The sequence below is a fragment of the Lactuca virosa genome, chromosome 1, assembly GCF_052849685.1.
Source record: "Lactuca virosa cultivar CGN04683 chromosome 1, Lactuca_virosa_CGN04683_v6, whole genome shotgun sequence".
In the NCBI taxonomy this organism is placed as follows: Eukaryota; Viridiplantae; Streptophyta; class Magnoliopsida; order Asterales; family Asteraceae; genus Lactuca; species Lactuca virosa.
Genome location: NC_136426.1, coordinates 197848869 through 197865929, shown reverse-complemented (window position 1 = coordinate 197865929; position 17061 = coordinate 197848869).

Below are 17061 nucleotides of genomic sequence, written 5' to 3'. Positions count from 1 at the left end.
GGGGCATCTTGGTTCTCCAAGATTGATTTTCAGTCAGGTTACGATCAGATGAGGGTCAGTGGTAAGGATGTGTTGAAGATGACCTTCAGGACTCGTTATGGTGATTACAAGTTCGTGGTGATTGCATTTAGGCTCATCAACATGACATCAACGTTTATGGATCTCATGAATCGGGTTATACAAACCAATGCTGGATCGTTCGATGATCATGTTTATTGATGATATTCTTGCCTACTCCAAGACCAAAGAACAACACGAGGATCATTTACGGGAGGTATTGAAGACATTGAGGAGGGAGAGGCTTTATTCAAAATTCTCAAAATGCAAGTTTTTTTTTTTGCGTGAGGTGCAGTTCTTGGGGAACATCGTCAACTAGAAGGGTATCTTGGTCGATACGACCAATATTAAGGACGTAATATGATGGGAGGTTCCGAGAACTCCATCAAAGATTCAGAGCTTTCTAGGTCTCACGGGTTATTATCAAAGATTTATTCAGGATTTCTCCAAGATTTTTGTGCCATTGAATAGCTTGACGAAGAAGAATGTTACTTTTCAATGGGGGCCTGATCAGTAAGCAACTTTTGAGAAGTTGAGACAGAGGTTATGTGAGGCCTCGATTCTCACACTCCTCGAGGACATGGATGGTTTTGTAGTTTATTATGATGTGTCTATCTTGGGATTGGGGTTGTACTTATGCAGAGGGGTCACGTGATTGCTTACGATTCAAGGTAGCTGAAGCGTCATGAGGCGAATTACCCTACGTACGATTTAGAGTTGGAGGATATGGTTTTTGCCCTCAACATTTAGAGGCATTATTTGTATGGGGTTATGTGTACTATCTATACTAACCACAAGAGTCTGAGATACCTGATGGATTCACTGAATTTAAACATGAGGAAACATAGATTGTTGGATGTGGTGAAGGATTATGATTGTGAGATCCTGTATCACCCCTGGAATGCCAATGTTGTGGCCAGTGCCTTGAGCCGCAAGGTAGTGAGTGCATTTATTGGAGATATATGTCTACAGATGGTTATTTTTTCTCCCTTTTTGGATATGATTAATAAGGCTTGGGTGGAAGGATTGAAAAAGGAGAATTGGAAGGCAGAACAAATCAGGCGGCATATTCCTTTGTTCGTCAGAGATAGTTGGGGCTTGTTGTCCTAGTGTAGTAGGGTTTGGGTCCCGACTACTGGTGAGGTTAGGCAGACAGTGCTAGAAGAGGCTCATAAGTCTAAGTTTTCGATCCACCCATGGGCCACATAGATGTATAGGGATTTGAAGTTGAACTGTTGGTGGCCATGTACGAAGAAGGAGATAGCATGGTTTGTTGAGCGGTGCTTGAATTGCCGAAAAGTCAATGCCAAACGTCAGAGAACCCATGGTAAGATGCAGTTGCTGCCTATTCCTATGTGGAAGAGGGAATAGATCACCATGGATTTTATCACGAATTTGTCGAGGACGACCAATGGGGTGGATTCTATCTAGGTCATTGTAGATAGACTGGGCAAGAGTGCTCATTTTATACCGATCGTTGAGAGTATATCTGCTAAAAAGCTGGCTGGCATTTATATCTGATAGGCTATACTTTTGTGGTTTGGGCTAGGCATTCTTTTGTATAGATCTTGGTAGGTTGATAGAGTATGGTGTAGTGGTCTATAATGGATAAGTTTGTGTGTGTGTGCAGCTATGCTCGTGTGTGCGGCTACACACGTGTGTGCGGCCGCACACGCCGTGTGCGGCCGCACATGCGTGTGCGGCTGCACACTGATGTGCTGCTGTGGGTAGTATAAAAGGGCTGTATCAGTATGTCAGATGTACGTGTGAACAGTGACGTGTATGTGTGTGCTTTTCAAGGTGTACCTGCCATTTATGAGTAATAGATGTGTGCATGCTTGATGTTATTATTCTTCTACTCCTTCTACACCCTGATTGATTGATTGATTGCAATTCATTGACTACTGATTTGGATCCATAGATTCAGGGACTTACAATTGGTATCAGAGCCAATTCAGTGTCAAATTTGAAAAATCATAGAGTGTGCAGTTGAAGATAATTGTGGTTTTTGAAGTGCATTCATACTTTTGAATTGAAGAACAGCTACTAAATCATTGTTTTTACTAGTTTGGAATTAAAATTTGTCCAAAAATCCAGTTCTTTTGAGTGTGCGGTTGTGTTTTTGAGTGTGCGGTTGGAGTTTTTGAAGGTGTGCGGTTGTGTTTTTGAGTGTGCGGTTGGAGTTTTTTTGAAGGTCTGCGGTTAGAGTGTGCAGCCAGTGTGTGCGGTTGTGCACACTGTGTGCGGTTGAGTGTGCAACCAGTATGTGCGGTTAGAGTGTGCAGCCAGTGTGTGCGGTTAGAGTGTGCAGCCAGTGTGTGCGGTTAGAGTGTGCAGCCAGTGTGTGCGGTTAGATTGTGCAGCCAGGTGTGAGGTTAGATTGTGCAGCCAGGTGTGAGGTTAGTGTGTGTGGTTGCATTCATCTAAATTAAACAAAGCTTTAAACATGGAATCCCAAAGCATGACTGCTCATCAAGAATTGGATGCTATTATGGGCACCACTACTCGAATTCCCCGATTGCTGTCAGCAGAAGGATTTCCTGAATGGAAATATCGAATTGAAAAATATATCAAGATGAAGTATTTTAAAATTTGGAGAAGTATTTTGAGAGGTCAAATCCGTATCACAACAACATTGGAATATGGCACCATAACTGACAAACAAGTTGAACACTACACTGATGATGATTTTGAAAGAGTCGAGGAACAAGAAAAGGCACTGGCAACACTTACCATGGCATTATCTCCGGAAATTGCTCAAGGATTCCGTGAGTATACATCAGCAAAGGCTCTATGGGAAGCACTGATAGAAGTCTATGAAGGCAACGAAGACATGAAACAGAGTCGTCAAGACATGCTGCGACAAAAGTTCAATATGTTCAACTATGTTTTGGGAGAAACACTTGAGACTCAGTTGCAAAGGTTTATCACACTCACCACAAAAATGAGTTCTGCTGGGGTAATGGTTACAAGATCGGAAATCAACAAAAAGCTTTTGAATTCTCTGCCAAAATCCTGGCATATGAATGTCTCAGTGATTAAAAAGACCAAAGATTTAAACCGTTTGAGCTTGGCTGAAACAATGGTGATCATCAAGGCTTATGATCTCGATGATAAGCAAAGGGAGATTAACCATGTCAATTCATACTCAACAGCAAATCTTGGGATCCAAACCACCAATAACACTGCTTTCTCAAGCTTTTCTACTCCTGAAAGTCCTCAAGTTCATGTTGCTCATGTTCAACCCTATGTGACTCATCAGCCCATTTCATACATTACACCTCAAATGCAACACATTCAAGTTTCTCAATCTCAAACTTCAGCTCAACAAGTTGGTTCATCCACAGCTGCACCAGTTCAATCTCATGAAGTCAGTCTTTAAGTCTCATCTTCAAAAGAAAAGGAAGAAAATTTGGCCCTCGCCACTGGTTTGGTAAACTGCTACAACGCTTTCATGGCAGGAGAACTCTCTCAACAACTCTCATTTGCTGACCTAGACCAGATCCATCCTGAGGATGTGGAAGAAATGGACATTACATGGCAAATGGCCATGGCAGTTTTCAGGGCAAAGCAGTTCTCCAAGAAAACAGGAAAGAACAATTGGAGTGTGAATACCGATAAGAAAGTTGGATTCAACAAAGGAAAACTGAGATGTTACAACTGCCATGAACCTGGGCATTTTGCAAGGGAATGTCCAAAGCCAGATCGAAGAGAGAGCTCAGAACGAACCATGGTGCCGGTAACATACGTCAACAAGGGATCTTCTTCAAGCAATTAGACTGCTAACTTGGCGATGGTGGCTCAATCATTTAATTGGGAAGACCAAGTTCAGGTTCTGAATATTTCAGGACCTGAAAATGCTCATCTTGCCCAAATCAAAATTGGTGTGGAAGAAGAAACAGAGACGGATCCTGAAGAAGCAATGATGAATCTTCAGTTTGCATTCATGGTGCAAACCACTCCAGAGCCTACCAAACCCGAGGTTAGTGAATTTCGTTGCTCTCAATCTTGTATTAAAACCGTTAAATTTTTACGAGACCAAATTGAATTAATCAAGAGAGAGAACGAGGACCTTAAATATGAGGGTTACACACTTAGGAAAAATCAAAAGCCCTTAAAGACGCAATTAGAAAATAAAACAAAGGAATTTAAGAAATTGCAAGAGGATTCCAGCAACAAATGCGAGAACTATGATCATCTCAAAAGAAAGTTTGCTGCTGTAACCACTGAACTTGACTCATTGAAAAATCGTCTTGAAAATGCTGAATTTATTTTTAACAAATTCGATGGGTCAAGTGAAGTTGTGCAAAGATGATAGAAGGACATATGCAATGGAAGGATATTACTCGTGGTAATCAGATAAAAGTAGGATTAGTATTTGAGTGTGTCCCCCCTCCCTTCAATCATAATTACACTGCTATTCCTTTGTCTCAAGAAGAAATTGACAGAGAACCTTTCATGGTTTATGGGAAGTCAGCTTATGAACAAGCAACACGGTCTATTGACAAAAACTTGGATACTAACATTTCTACCTCAAGTGCAGATAAGTCAGTAGTTCAGGGGGAGCAAGAAGCTGAAAAGTCTGAGTCAAATAGTTCTGTGTCTAAATTTGGTGTTGAATTCTGTGACGAGTCTATGATAAATTTAAACACTAACGTTTTTATTTCTGGTGGTGTGTTGTTTCAGACTGATAATTCCGAAAATAATGGTGTTGTTTCTGATAAAATTGCTAAATCTGATTTGAATGCTTCTACATCTTCCACGTTTGCTACACCATCTAGTACATGTTCCTGCAAATGTGAAAATGCTAGAAAACACAATAAAAACCAGAAATCTGACAAGAGCAGCACTCAATCAAATGATAATAAACAAATGTGTTTCAATTGTGGTACTGCTGGTCATATCGCCAGAAATTGTTTAAACCGGATGTTTGTGCATCACATGTCAAAGAGGGGAGATAATGAGTCTAGAGGACGATCTTTAATTAGAAAATCCTCAAGAACTCGCTTTTGAGATGATGTCTGGAAAACAAATCAAAATAAGAAAGTGGCAAATTTTCAAAAGAACAAACAGGTTTTCAATAAATTCACAAACAGTTTGCCAAAATCGACCCAAGCTAAGCCAAAGTCGATTTCGTCAAAAAGTAGGTCTGGATCTTCAAACTCTTCGAGTAGAAAATCCACGTGCTCAAAGCAAACTAAAAAGGAAACTGTTTCAACACCTAAATATCACTGGATGCCAAAATTAAAACTAATCAGTCATCATCCTCCTTTGTACCTGTTGAAAAAGAAAAATCAAAAGAAAAATTAAAAAAAGAATCTGTGAAAGTTAAGGGTCAACCCAGGACTGTAATGACCTGGGTCCCCAAATCTAAATAATTCCGCTCATCGTGCATGGACAGTTGCGGAGGAATGTCGTCAGACCCTGGTATGTCGACAGCGGCTGCTCCCGGTACATGACTGGAGATATCTCCCAACTGCACGACATTCAGACATTTAATGGGGGATATGTTCATTCGCGGGCGGAGAAGGAGGAAAGATCACTCAGAAAGGAACTGTTTCCAATGGAGTGCTAAGTTTTGAGAATGTTAACTATGCTCCCGAGTTAAAGCATAGCCTGTTGAGTGTTTCCCAAATCTGTGACAAAGGTTATTCGACACACTTTATCGATAAAGAATGTCTGATCTTAAAGCCGGGCATTGTCATCCCGGAGGAGTGGATTCTTGTAAAATCAAAGCGGGATGGGAATGCTTATATCATCTACATGAACAGTAATGTTCCTGATGAAGTCACTTGTCTCTTTTCTAAAGTCTCTGAACAAAATGCTATGTTGTGGCTTAGTCGACTTGGCCATGCAAATGCAAAGAATCTGAATCGTCTTGCTAAGAACGAAATGGTCCGAGGTCTGCCTGTTAGAGATTTTATTACTTTTGAGAAATGTGTTTCCTGTGCTCAAGGCAAACATCATCGGAAACCATATCTGCCAAAGCAGGTCAACTCCATCAATCAGGTGCTCCAATTGTTGCATGTGGACTTATTTGGTCCGGTCAACGTTCTCAGCATCAACCGGAATTCGTATTGTCTCGTTGTGATAAATGATTTCTCTCGTTTCACGTGGGTCTTCTTTCTGTCCAACAAAGTTGGGATCGCTGATCTTATCAAAAAGTTCATTGTGATGATCGAGAACCAAACCAACAACCGAGTGAAAGCGCTTCGTACAGACAATGGAATATAATTCAAGAATGTTGTTCTTGATCATTTTTGCGCTGAGAAAGGGATCGTGCGTCAATTCAGCTCTGTTCGGACACCTCAACAGAACGGTGTTGCTAAGCGGAGGAATCGGACGTTACAAGACGTTGCGAGGACAATGCTTTGTGATTCTAAACTTCCAGATTTCTTTTGGGCAGAGGCAATCAACACAGCTTGTTACGTTCAAAATCATGTCCTGATCAACAAAGCCCAGATAAAAACACTGTATGAAATTCTCTATGGACACAAGCCATCTGTCAGCCATTTCCGAGTATTTGGCTGTCCTTGCACCCTTATCCACTTGGAATCCAACCCAAAGTTCAATGCCAAAGCTGATGATTGCTACTTTGTCGGATACGCTGCTCGTACTGCTTACCAGGTTTACAACAAGAAGACGAAGCAAATTGTGGAGTCTTTCGATGTTCGCTGGCTTGAAGAGAATGAGACAGATGCTAGGGTGGGTCCTAATTGGCTATTTGACTACACATCTCTATTCAAGTCCTTTAGTGTATCATCTGATAACCAAGCTGGGTCTACTTCTGGCTCGAAGACTATCATTGAAGACGAAGATGAAGAGGTTATCTACAGACCGCCATTGGTTTCTGCTATTGATTCACCGGTGGTGTCATCTGTTCCAATCACCTCTCCCGAGTCCTCAACACATCAATCTGCTCCAGATGTTGATGCTACTCCTCTAGCTCCAGTTGAAAGAGAGTTCATGAATCAAGATGCTTCCGCTGAGTTTGTAGCAAATTCACTGCACGAAGGTGGTACATTTACTGTGACTTCTTCAGCACATGACGGAGCTGTAAATATTCATAATCTTCCCGTGTCATTCAATGACATCAGTCACTAAATCCCCTCTCGCATACAGCGCGATCATCCGATTGAAAACATCATTGGCCAGCTGGGCGACAGAGTTCAAACGAGAAGTCAGAGTGGAGACGTCAACACATGTCTTTATTCTTGCTTCATTTCTCAAATAGAGCCCAAGAACGTCGATATGGCTTTGAATGAGCCCAGCTGGGTAGATGCCATGCATGACGAGCTAAATCAATTCGAAAGGCTCGGGGTTTAGAAGTTGGTGGAGTTGCCTAAAGGCAAGAAATCTCTTGACACCAGATGGGTGTTTCAGAACAAGCATGATGATTCGGGTGTTATTGTACGTAATAAGGCGAGATTGGTGGTCCGTGGATTCAGGCAAATTGAGGGTCTTGATTATACAGAAGTCTATGCTCCGGTGGCGCGCTTGGAAGCCATTCGTATCTTTCTCGCTTACGCCTCCTACATGAACTTCACCGTATATCAAATGGACGTCAAGACGGCTTTCTTGTACGTCAAGGTGAAGGAGGAGATATATGTTGACCAACCTCCTGGGTTTGTTAACTCAAAACTTCCCAACCATGTCTACAAGTTAGACAAGGCTTTGTATGGACTGCAACAAGCTCCCAGAGCATGGTATGCTACCCTCACACAGCACTTGCTCGATCATGGCTATTCCCGCGGCACTATTGATCAGACCTTATTCATCAAGCATGTTGGCAAAGACCAGATTCTGGTCCAAATATACGTGGATGATATCATTTTCGGGTTGACGAGTCCTCAACTTTGCAAAGAGTTCGAGAACGTCATGAAAAAGCGATTCGAGATGAGTTCATTGGGGGAAATGACCATGTTTTTGGGGCTTCAGGTCAAACAATGTTCAGCCGGAATCCTGATTCATCAAGCCAAATATGTGGATGATATGCTCGAGAAGTTCGGGTTCAGAGACGCTAAGCCTGCTTTGACGCCTATGGCGGAGAGACCACTGCTGACTCCTGATCTTGAAGGCGAATCCGTAGATCAAACGGACTACAGATCAATGATTGGATCGCTGATGTATCTAACTGCAAGTCGCCCAGACATCATGTTTGCGGTCTGTCAATGCGCGCGCTACCAGGCTAATCCTAAACTATCTCATCTTACTGCTGTTAAAAGAATTTTTTGGTATCTCAAAGGCAGCCCAAAACTGGGTCTTTGGTATCCGAAAAATTCCGAATTTGATCTTTACGCTTTTGCAGACAGCAATTATGGTGGTTGCGAACTTGACAGGAAATCGACTTCAGGTGGATGTCAATTTCTAGGAGACAGGCTGGTATCTTGGCAATGCAAAAAGCAACATACTGTCTCGACCTCAACAGCAGAAGCAGAATACATAGCTGCGCCTGCCTGTTGCTCTCAAGTCATATGGATCCAACATCAGCTGTTGGATTACGGTTTGAATTTTTAAGAAACCCCCATATTCCGTGATAACGAAGCTGCCATCCAAATTGCTAAGAATCTGGTCCAGCACTCAAAAAACCAAGCACATCGACATCAAAATTCATTTTATCAGAGATTGTTATGAGCGCTCGCTCATTTGGCTAGAACAGGTTCCCACTTCCAATAATGTGGTGGATCTGTTCACAAAGCCGTTTAACAAAGCTCGATTCGATGTGCTGGTAAACTATTTAAAAATGATTCGCTTTGAGGATTAATTTTTGTTTAGATTAGTTTAAATTTGCGCATTTTAATTTCATTCTCTCCTATGCACAAATTTAGGGGGAGAAATAAACAAAAAAAAAACAAACGAAAATTAGAAAATTAAAAAAAAAATCTAAAAAATCCAAAAACATTAGAAAATCAGAAAAATCAAAAATATTTTGGTTAAGTGATGTGATGGGAAGTGAAATCAACAAGTGATAACGGGCAATCTGAATCTGTGTAAAGTACCAAAGCTGAATTGTCTAGGCTCTGAGTTCGATGCGCTGGTAGGCACGAAAAGTTTAATGCACTTGACTAGGTGCAGATGAACTTAAGGATTCTAGAGACTTGATCAATTTTAACCTAGATAGTTCCGTTTAGCCTGAAAATATGACGCTTGGGTCGGTTGAGCAGGGAGATATTCATGAGAATCCACCAGTCACATTAAGAGAACCAGTATCTAGAACTGTGGCTTAACTTTTCCTCGATGTACGGATTCTGTCCTTAATTCCGGTATTGATAGGGCGACTGGGGAATTACGATAAATTAGGTCTGTAGAAAGTTATTTTCTCTGTTTCTTTCTGTTAGTCATATGTTGCATCCTCTGTGTGATCGAAAGATCCGACCTGGACTGCAACATATGCAAATCTGCCTCTCTGCATCTTCTATCTATGCTATTCTTTCTATCTATTAGCCATATGTTGTCTTCTTTGCGTGATTCGTAATCCGACCTGGTACACAACATATGCAACTTTCTGCTTCTCAATCCCTCTAAAATTCTAGTTAGTCATATGTTTCACCCTCTACGTAATTGGAAGAGATCCGACCTGGGTGTACATCATATGCATTCTAAATCTATCCTCTCTCCTAATAATTTTCTGCTCACCTAAAGTAAGGAGTATCTCGGAAGTCCTTGATTATTGGGGTATGTCAGGAAGCGGGAAACATGTTCTAGTACATCTAAAATTGAACAATTCTAGATTGTCTGTAGATCTCGCTGCTCAATTTAGGTGGACAACAATACCCTTGGTCGTCGTCAGATAAATGGTCCTTAGGAATTTTTATCTAGTAACTTAGGATCAATCTGTCCTGTCACTGATAGCATTCCTAAAAAATTTGTCACAATATTTCGTGCTTAAGTGGACCACAATACCGACGATCGACCAGATCTATTCATGAAAGGAGAGGTACTGATAAATGGAAAATGATTGACTAACAACTTTGATCCCATGTCACAAAAAGTCAATCAATTTCAAGATAGAAGAATAAATTTAGTTTGAATTAAATTTTAGTATTTTTATTTTATTTTATTTTCATTTTTTTAGGATTGATAAATTTTAGAAAATGTTTTTATTTTATTTTATTTTTAGTCTTTAAATTTTTAGGATTAGTAAAATTTAGAAAATTTTATTTCATTTTATTTTATTTTATTTTATTTTATTTTATTTTATATTGAAGTTAATCCTCAAAATGATTTATTTTTAAATATTTTTGAGTATTGGCCTTTTACTTTTGAGAAATGGTAAATGGCGGTCAAATTTTAAAAGGTATAAAAGGGAAGTGTGCGGTCAAAACACTTTTACTTTTTCATCTTCCTAAAATCGACCGCACACTCCCCCTCCTCTCTCTCTCACCAAAAATCCTTAAAAATCTCTCATTTTCATGAAATCGAAGGCACATAACAGTAAGTACCATGAAATCGAACCCCATAAAGCAGTTTTTAAGCAAAATCGACCTTGAATCGATGATCAATTGAAGGATTCGGTATCGTCTGTGCGTGTGCGGCCGCACACGCTGTGTGCGGCTGGCTGTGTACGGCTGGCTGTGTGCGGCTGGCTGTGTGCGGCTGGATGTGTGCGGCTGTACACCACCATATGCGGTTGCACACATTGTGTGTGGCTGGTATTAGGTGTATGGCTGTACACCTAAATAACATTTTGACAGATAAAATTTTCTTTTATGCTCTAATGTATGCTTGTGTTTTTCAGATCAACATGGGAGATCTTGAGTTTGCAAAGGTGCACAATTCAACCATTTTTCTAGAAGATCCTCCGGTTGCCCACAATGATCTAAAATTCATCATTGATGGAGAAGCGCAATTGTTAAGAGAGATGACAAAGAAGAGAAATACCTTGAGGCAACGATTCACGGCTAGAAAATCCTGATCACAGAACATGTTGTTCGAGAATCATTGCAAATCAATGATAGGCCTGAATTCTCCATGGAAATTGATCTGGAACAAACCCAAGAAGTCCTGGACCATATGGGTTATGAAGGATCATTTCCTCCTACCATCAAGAAATTACTACCCCCATGCTGGAAATACTTAGCTCATGTGTTCGTGAGCTGTATTTCTGGAAGAAGATCAGGTCCCAATGAGATTTCTCTTTTCAACACAGGAGCCATTGCAGCTTTGGCATCAGGGATTGAATTTAACTTCTCAAAATTCATTCTACATGAATTGATTCTCAACATTAAGCGAAACAAGAGGGAAAAGTTCTTGATGTACCCGAGGTTTCTTCAGATCATCCTTAATGTTATGCATCCCGAGATCGAAAGAGGAAATGAAACACTGGATCTCAAGTCTGTCGGTCCGAGTGCCTTTGGCTTGATGAAACAGAATAGAGCTGGAAAATTTGTCTTCGAAGGGAAATTCCCCTTGATAAAATTTGGAATATTTGCTGACGAGAGTGATCAATCGGAATCAGACAATCTTTCTAATCCCGCAGAAACTGAGGATGTTGTGATCTCAATTTTAGAGCCTGAAAATGAAGAAGTTCATGTTTCTCCTGTAGCAACGGTGGCTGAGGAACATGACTACCTACATGATGTGGAAGTTGAGAGACATTTTCATCGAGAGGGAGGTGATGAGGACTTCAGTGGAGATGAAGATTTCCTGAAAGATTTGGATTTCACTGGTATCATTAATGACGACATCTCTTCAGGCTTTGATCTCAATCTAGATGATGATGATGATTTTGGTCCCTCGCCAGGATTCATTGACAGGCACTTTAAAAGGGTCGATGAAGTTGCTCAACCAGCAACTAAGACCGGGGATGACGTTAACACTCTCAAAATTTTGCTTTCATCCTCAAAGCCCATGGAAGACTCCTCAAGACAAAGAGATGTGGTTTCAGGGATTCCTCCCCTTGATACCAATGTCTCTACTTCTGCTCCACCTTTAAGTGATCAGACACAGCCCCAAACCTCCCTATCTCCTTCGAAAAGAATACGATTAGATGCAAGGCAGGGAGTGCCCTCTGTAAGTCAAGCTCCACCAGTCTCGTCCACTGTTACCACTACAACTGTCTCTACATCGCCACTACAAACTGAAGAAGGACCAAGCACAGTTTATGAAGTAGGCGGATCGTATTCCATTCCTGAGTATACCCCCACAAGGCCTTCGTTTGATGATGCTTCTATCAGGCTTGCTAAGCATCTGGCTCAGAACATTTCAGACTCTCCTTCCCGAGGAAAAGGCATATCTTTTGAGGAAGAGCATTCAGGGGATGATAAGACCTTAGTGTCTATACTTCGAGAAGAGATTGGAATCCTAAGGCAAGAAGTCATTGAGAAGAACATTCTTCTTGAGCAACATGATTCCTATATTGTTGAGCTTCGAGAGAGGGATGAACTGAAGACTAAACAGTTCACAGATCTGCAAACAAATCTTGGTTCTTTAACTGCCTTCTACTTCGGGTTGAAGAACGTCTTGTATGACGCCTTTGGAGACAAAGTCAAAGCTCTATTTCAGCAGCCTCACGGAATTGAAGATCCTCCCGTGGCTCCCACCCAATCCACAGAAGGCGACTTTCCAGTTGATCCACCTCCTCCAATGACAACTATCATTTATGATCATTTTGATAAAGAACCTGAAAATAGCAGATCCCGCATCACGATCAAGCAAGGGAAAAGGACCATCACTGCCAGCAAAAGCGAAGGATTACTTTTCATGAAAAACTCAAATGAAAATCGCAAAGCTAAAGATCCTGTGTTGACTGTGACGGATCTCAAGAAGAGAAAATTTGGTGACGAGTTTGGAGATAGATCCGGAGTCAGAATGTGGGCTTTTGATCCCGAGTCGAAGATGTGGGTCGTAAAAAAGAACTCTGGAATCCATGAATATTACAAAAGTATTCATGACTTCCACTCGTGGACAAAGGTTGATCTTGCCGAACTTTCAAGAGCCCCATTTCATAATCCTTCAGAAGATCCCAGCGCGTCAAATTTCAAAAGATTTCTTGACAGGCAGGTCAAGGAAAACTTCACAAAGATGAAGACTGCGAAAGCCCTGTACAGAAAAGATGCGGAAGTTCTCGATCCTGAATATGGTGAGCCTATGAAGATTATTCTATGGCCAGCAACAAAACAACAGAAGGAAATTCCTATCCCTCAACATTTTCATGAGGGATACCTTGACAATATGGAATTCTGGGCATTTGATGATGAAACTGCCACTGCTGCCATCAAATTCAAAGATAGAGAACAAGTTCTAAGGCTGATCAGTGCTAAGGATCTTCTCAGATTTAGAGAAAGAGATATTCGTACCCTGTCTCATCACCAAATCATCTGCCGAAAAGATGTCATGGAGGCTGCTGCCAAAGAATATACTGGGATGGTCGCCACAATCATAAATGGAAAGCTATGGATGGGATTCATGGGAAAATCTGATCTGAAGCTGTTTGAAAAACCCGGAGAATGAAGACCAAGTCAATGCCAGCCTCAAACCAAGGGGGAGATTGATAGGCTATACTTTTGTGGTTTGGGCTAGGCATTCTTTTGTATAGATCTTGGTAGGTTGATAGAGTATGGTGTAGTGGTCTATATTGGATAAGTTTGTGTGTGTGTGCAGCTATGCTCGTGTGTGCGGCTACACACGTGTGTGCGGCCGCACACGCCGTGGGTAGTATAAAAGGGCTGTGTCAGTATGTCAGATGTACGTGTGAACAGTGACGTGTATGTGTGTGCTTTTCAAGGTATACCTGACATTATGAGTAATAGATGTGTGCATGCTTGATGTTATTCTTCTTCTACTCCTTCTACACTCTGATTGATTTATTGATTGCAATTCATTGACTACTGATTTGGATCCATAGATTCAGGGACTTACAATATCTGCGGCACTAGGTGCCAGTTTCGGTGGTTTCAGATCAAGATGTTCGTTTCACCTCTAGGTTTTGGAGGAATTTTCAAGAGGAGTTAGGTACTCAACTTCATTTCAGTACATCATATCACCCCTATAATGATGGATAGAGTGAGCGGACGATTTAGACGCTCAAAGGTATAATTAGGGCGTGTGTGCTAGATTTTGGCAGGAGTTGGGTTACTTATCTTCCACTGGCCGAGTCCTCCTACAACAACTATCATGCTAGTATTGATCGACCGCCTTTCGAGATGTTGTACGGAAGGAAGTGTAGGACCTCGGTTTGTTGGAGTGAGGTTGGGCATCGAGTTATGGGGAGTACTGAGTGGTAATAAAGAGCACTGAGTTGATTTAGCAGGTGCGTGAAAGGTTACAGATTGTGCAAAGTAGGCAAAAGAGTCATGTTGACCGGAAACGTTCTGACCTCGAGTTTCAGGTGGTGGTTTTGGTTCTTCTGAAGGTGTCACCTTGGAAGGGTGTCATATGGTTTCGGAAGTGGGGCAAGTTAGGCCCCCAGTTTATCGGTCCCTTCAGGATTACCGCAAGGGTGGGAAAGGTTGCATACCAGGTGGATTTTCCTGATGAACTCAGTCACATCCACAACACTTTCCATGTCTCTCAGTTGCGGAAGTATTTGGTCGATGATTCAGTAGTGACTCCTTTAGATGACATTCAGGTCGATGAACACTTGACCTATGTAGATATACCGATTATGATTGTTGATAGGAAGACAAGGACTCTGCGCAACAAAGTTGTGGACCTGGTGAAGGTGAAATGGCAGCAACAGAAATGCTCTGATTGGACGTAGGAGCCTGAGGTTGAGACGAGGGAGCGTTACCCAGAGTTGTTTGCAACAACCGACCTCAAGACCTCCCCCACCTCCAGCCTCCACTCCCTCATAGTGTCATTTTGAAACCCTAATCCTTGAGAGCTTGTTTTGAATCATTAGAGTGTTTTTGGTGCATTGTAGGAGAAGACGTAGAAGCTCAACATTGGTCATTGTGGTCTTGGAGCTTGTAGATCCAGAGTTTTCATTGCATTTGCCAATATTCAAAGGTATAAAACTCTCACCTTTATGGCTCTATGGTTTAGATATAGGCTATGATCTAGTTTTGCATAACTTTTGGTCCCATGGTTTGGTTCTTATGAGTAAAAACTACTCCACAGTTCAAGTTGGTCATTTTATGTTCATTTTGAGGATCTTGGGACATAAAAATGAAGTCCTTGTTGCTACTTGTCACTCATGCAAGAGTTTAAGGTTGAAATAAACCCCATGGCTGGGCTCATGATTGTATGTTGGGATGGAATATACCCCAGGGCTAGGCCCAATGATATGTATAGTATGTGGTACTTTGGGGAACTCACTAAGCTTTATGCTTACAATTTATATTTATGGTTTTAGGTACTTTCGGTACGAAAGGGAAGGGCCCAACATGATGGCACAACATCCCCTTCATGATTCTGTGCTTATGATTACTTTAACTATGATGATTTGGATATTTTGTAATGTGATACACTATGAAACATCTGATGTATGGAATTAACGATTTTTAAAATGAAAAATTTTATCACTGGTTTTGGGTTGTTACATAGGGCTTACTCCCTTATTAGCCGACGTCTTCCATGTCAAAGCCTAAAATCGATCCATCAAAATACCCTCTAAACATGACTCTTTGGTTTGAAAAATGGCATATGATTCTTGAATAATGACCAACAATCGCAAAGAAATCCTGATCCTTAGATTGAGACGTTAGAAACTTTCCCAAAATTACAAATTCCAAAGCATCACAAAGGATCCTCATACCTTTTGATTTTCGAAGCACTGTGAAGGCTAAATCCATGATCCTTTAAAACCTATAGATGCTAACATAATAGCTCTAACATGCTGACTATACGAATGCCTATCTATTTGTTGGCACCACACTAATTAAGTACATATCTATTCTAGATGAAACTGAAGATCAAAGTTCATACATGTGATTTCTTGCGATCCAACCTTGACCTCCTGTCGGATGATGGTTGTTGGGGCTTGCACTCCCTCTGCTACCCATGCAGGACTGTCGGGTTTAAGATGACTTGGCTGGTGACATTGAAAGCACATTCGACCCTTTTTGTAATCATGAACGACATGCCCTTTCTCTCTACACTTGTAGCATTTGAACTTGTGGAAAGTAAACCCATGGGTTCCACCACACTTTCTAAAATGAAAAATTTTATCACTATTTTTGGGTTGTTACATAGGGCTTACTCCCTTATTAGCCGACGTCTTCCATGTCAAAGCCTAAAATCGATCCATCGAAATACCCTCTAAACGTGACTCTTTGGTATGCAAAATGGCATATGATTCTTGAATAATGACCAAAAATCGCAAAGAAATCTTGATCCTTAGATTGAGACGTTAGAAACTTTCCCAAAATTACAACTTTCAACCCATCACAAAGGATCCTCATACCTTTTGATTTTCGAAGCACTGTGAAGGCTAAATCCCTGATCCTTTAAAACCTATAGATGCTAACATAATAGCTCTAACATGCTAACTATACGAATGCCTATCTATTTGTTGGAACCACACTAATTAAGTACATATCCATTCTAGATGAAACTGAAGATCAAATTTCATACATGTGATTTCTTGCGATCCAACCTTGACCTCCTGCCGGATAATGGTTGTTGGGGCTTGCACTCCCTCTGCTACCCATGTAGGGCTGTCGGGTTTAAGATGACTTGGCTGGTGACAGTGAAAACACATTCGACCCTTCTTGTAATCATGAACGACATGCCCTTTCTCTCTACACTTGTAGCATTTGAACTTGTAGCAAGCAAACCCATGGGTTCCACCACACTTTCTACAGATATCAAAGTCCACCTAACTTCCAGTACCCAGGTTAGAAACCTCGAAATCTTCGTCCATTAGTGAAAATGTTGAATCATGAGCCCTCTTTCCCTTTCAATTTCATGTTCCCTCATCAAGATCTCTCTCCTTAGTCGCCTCAAAATTCTCTCCTACAGACCGAAAGGCTACAGTTCACTTATGAACTTGGCAATCAACATGTTAGTGATTCGACCAATGATACTAGGAAACTCTTCTAGTAATATCCGTGAAACCTCATT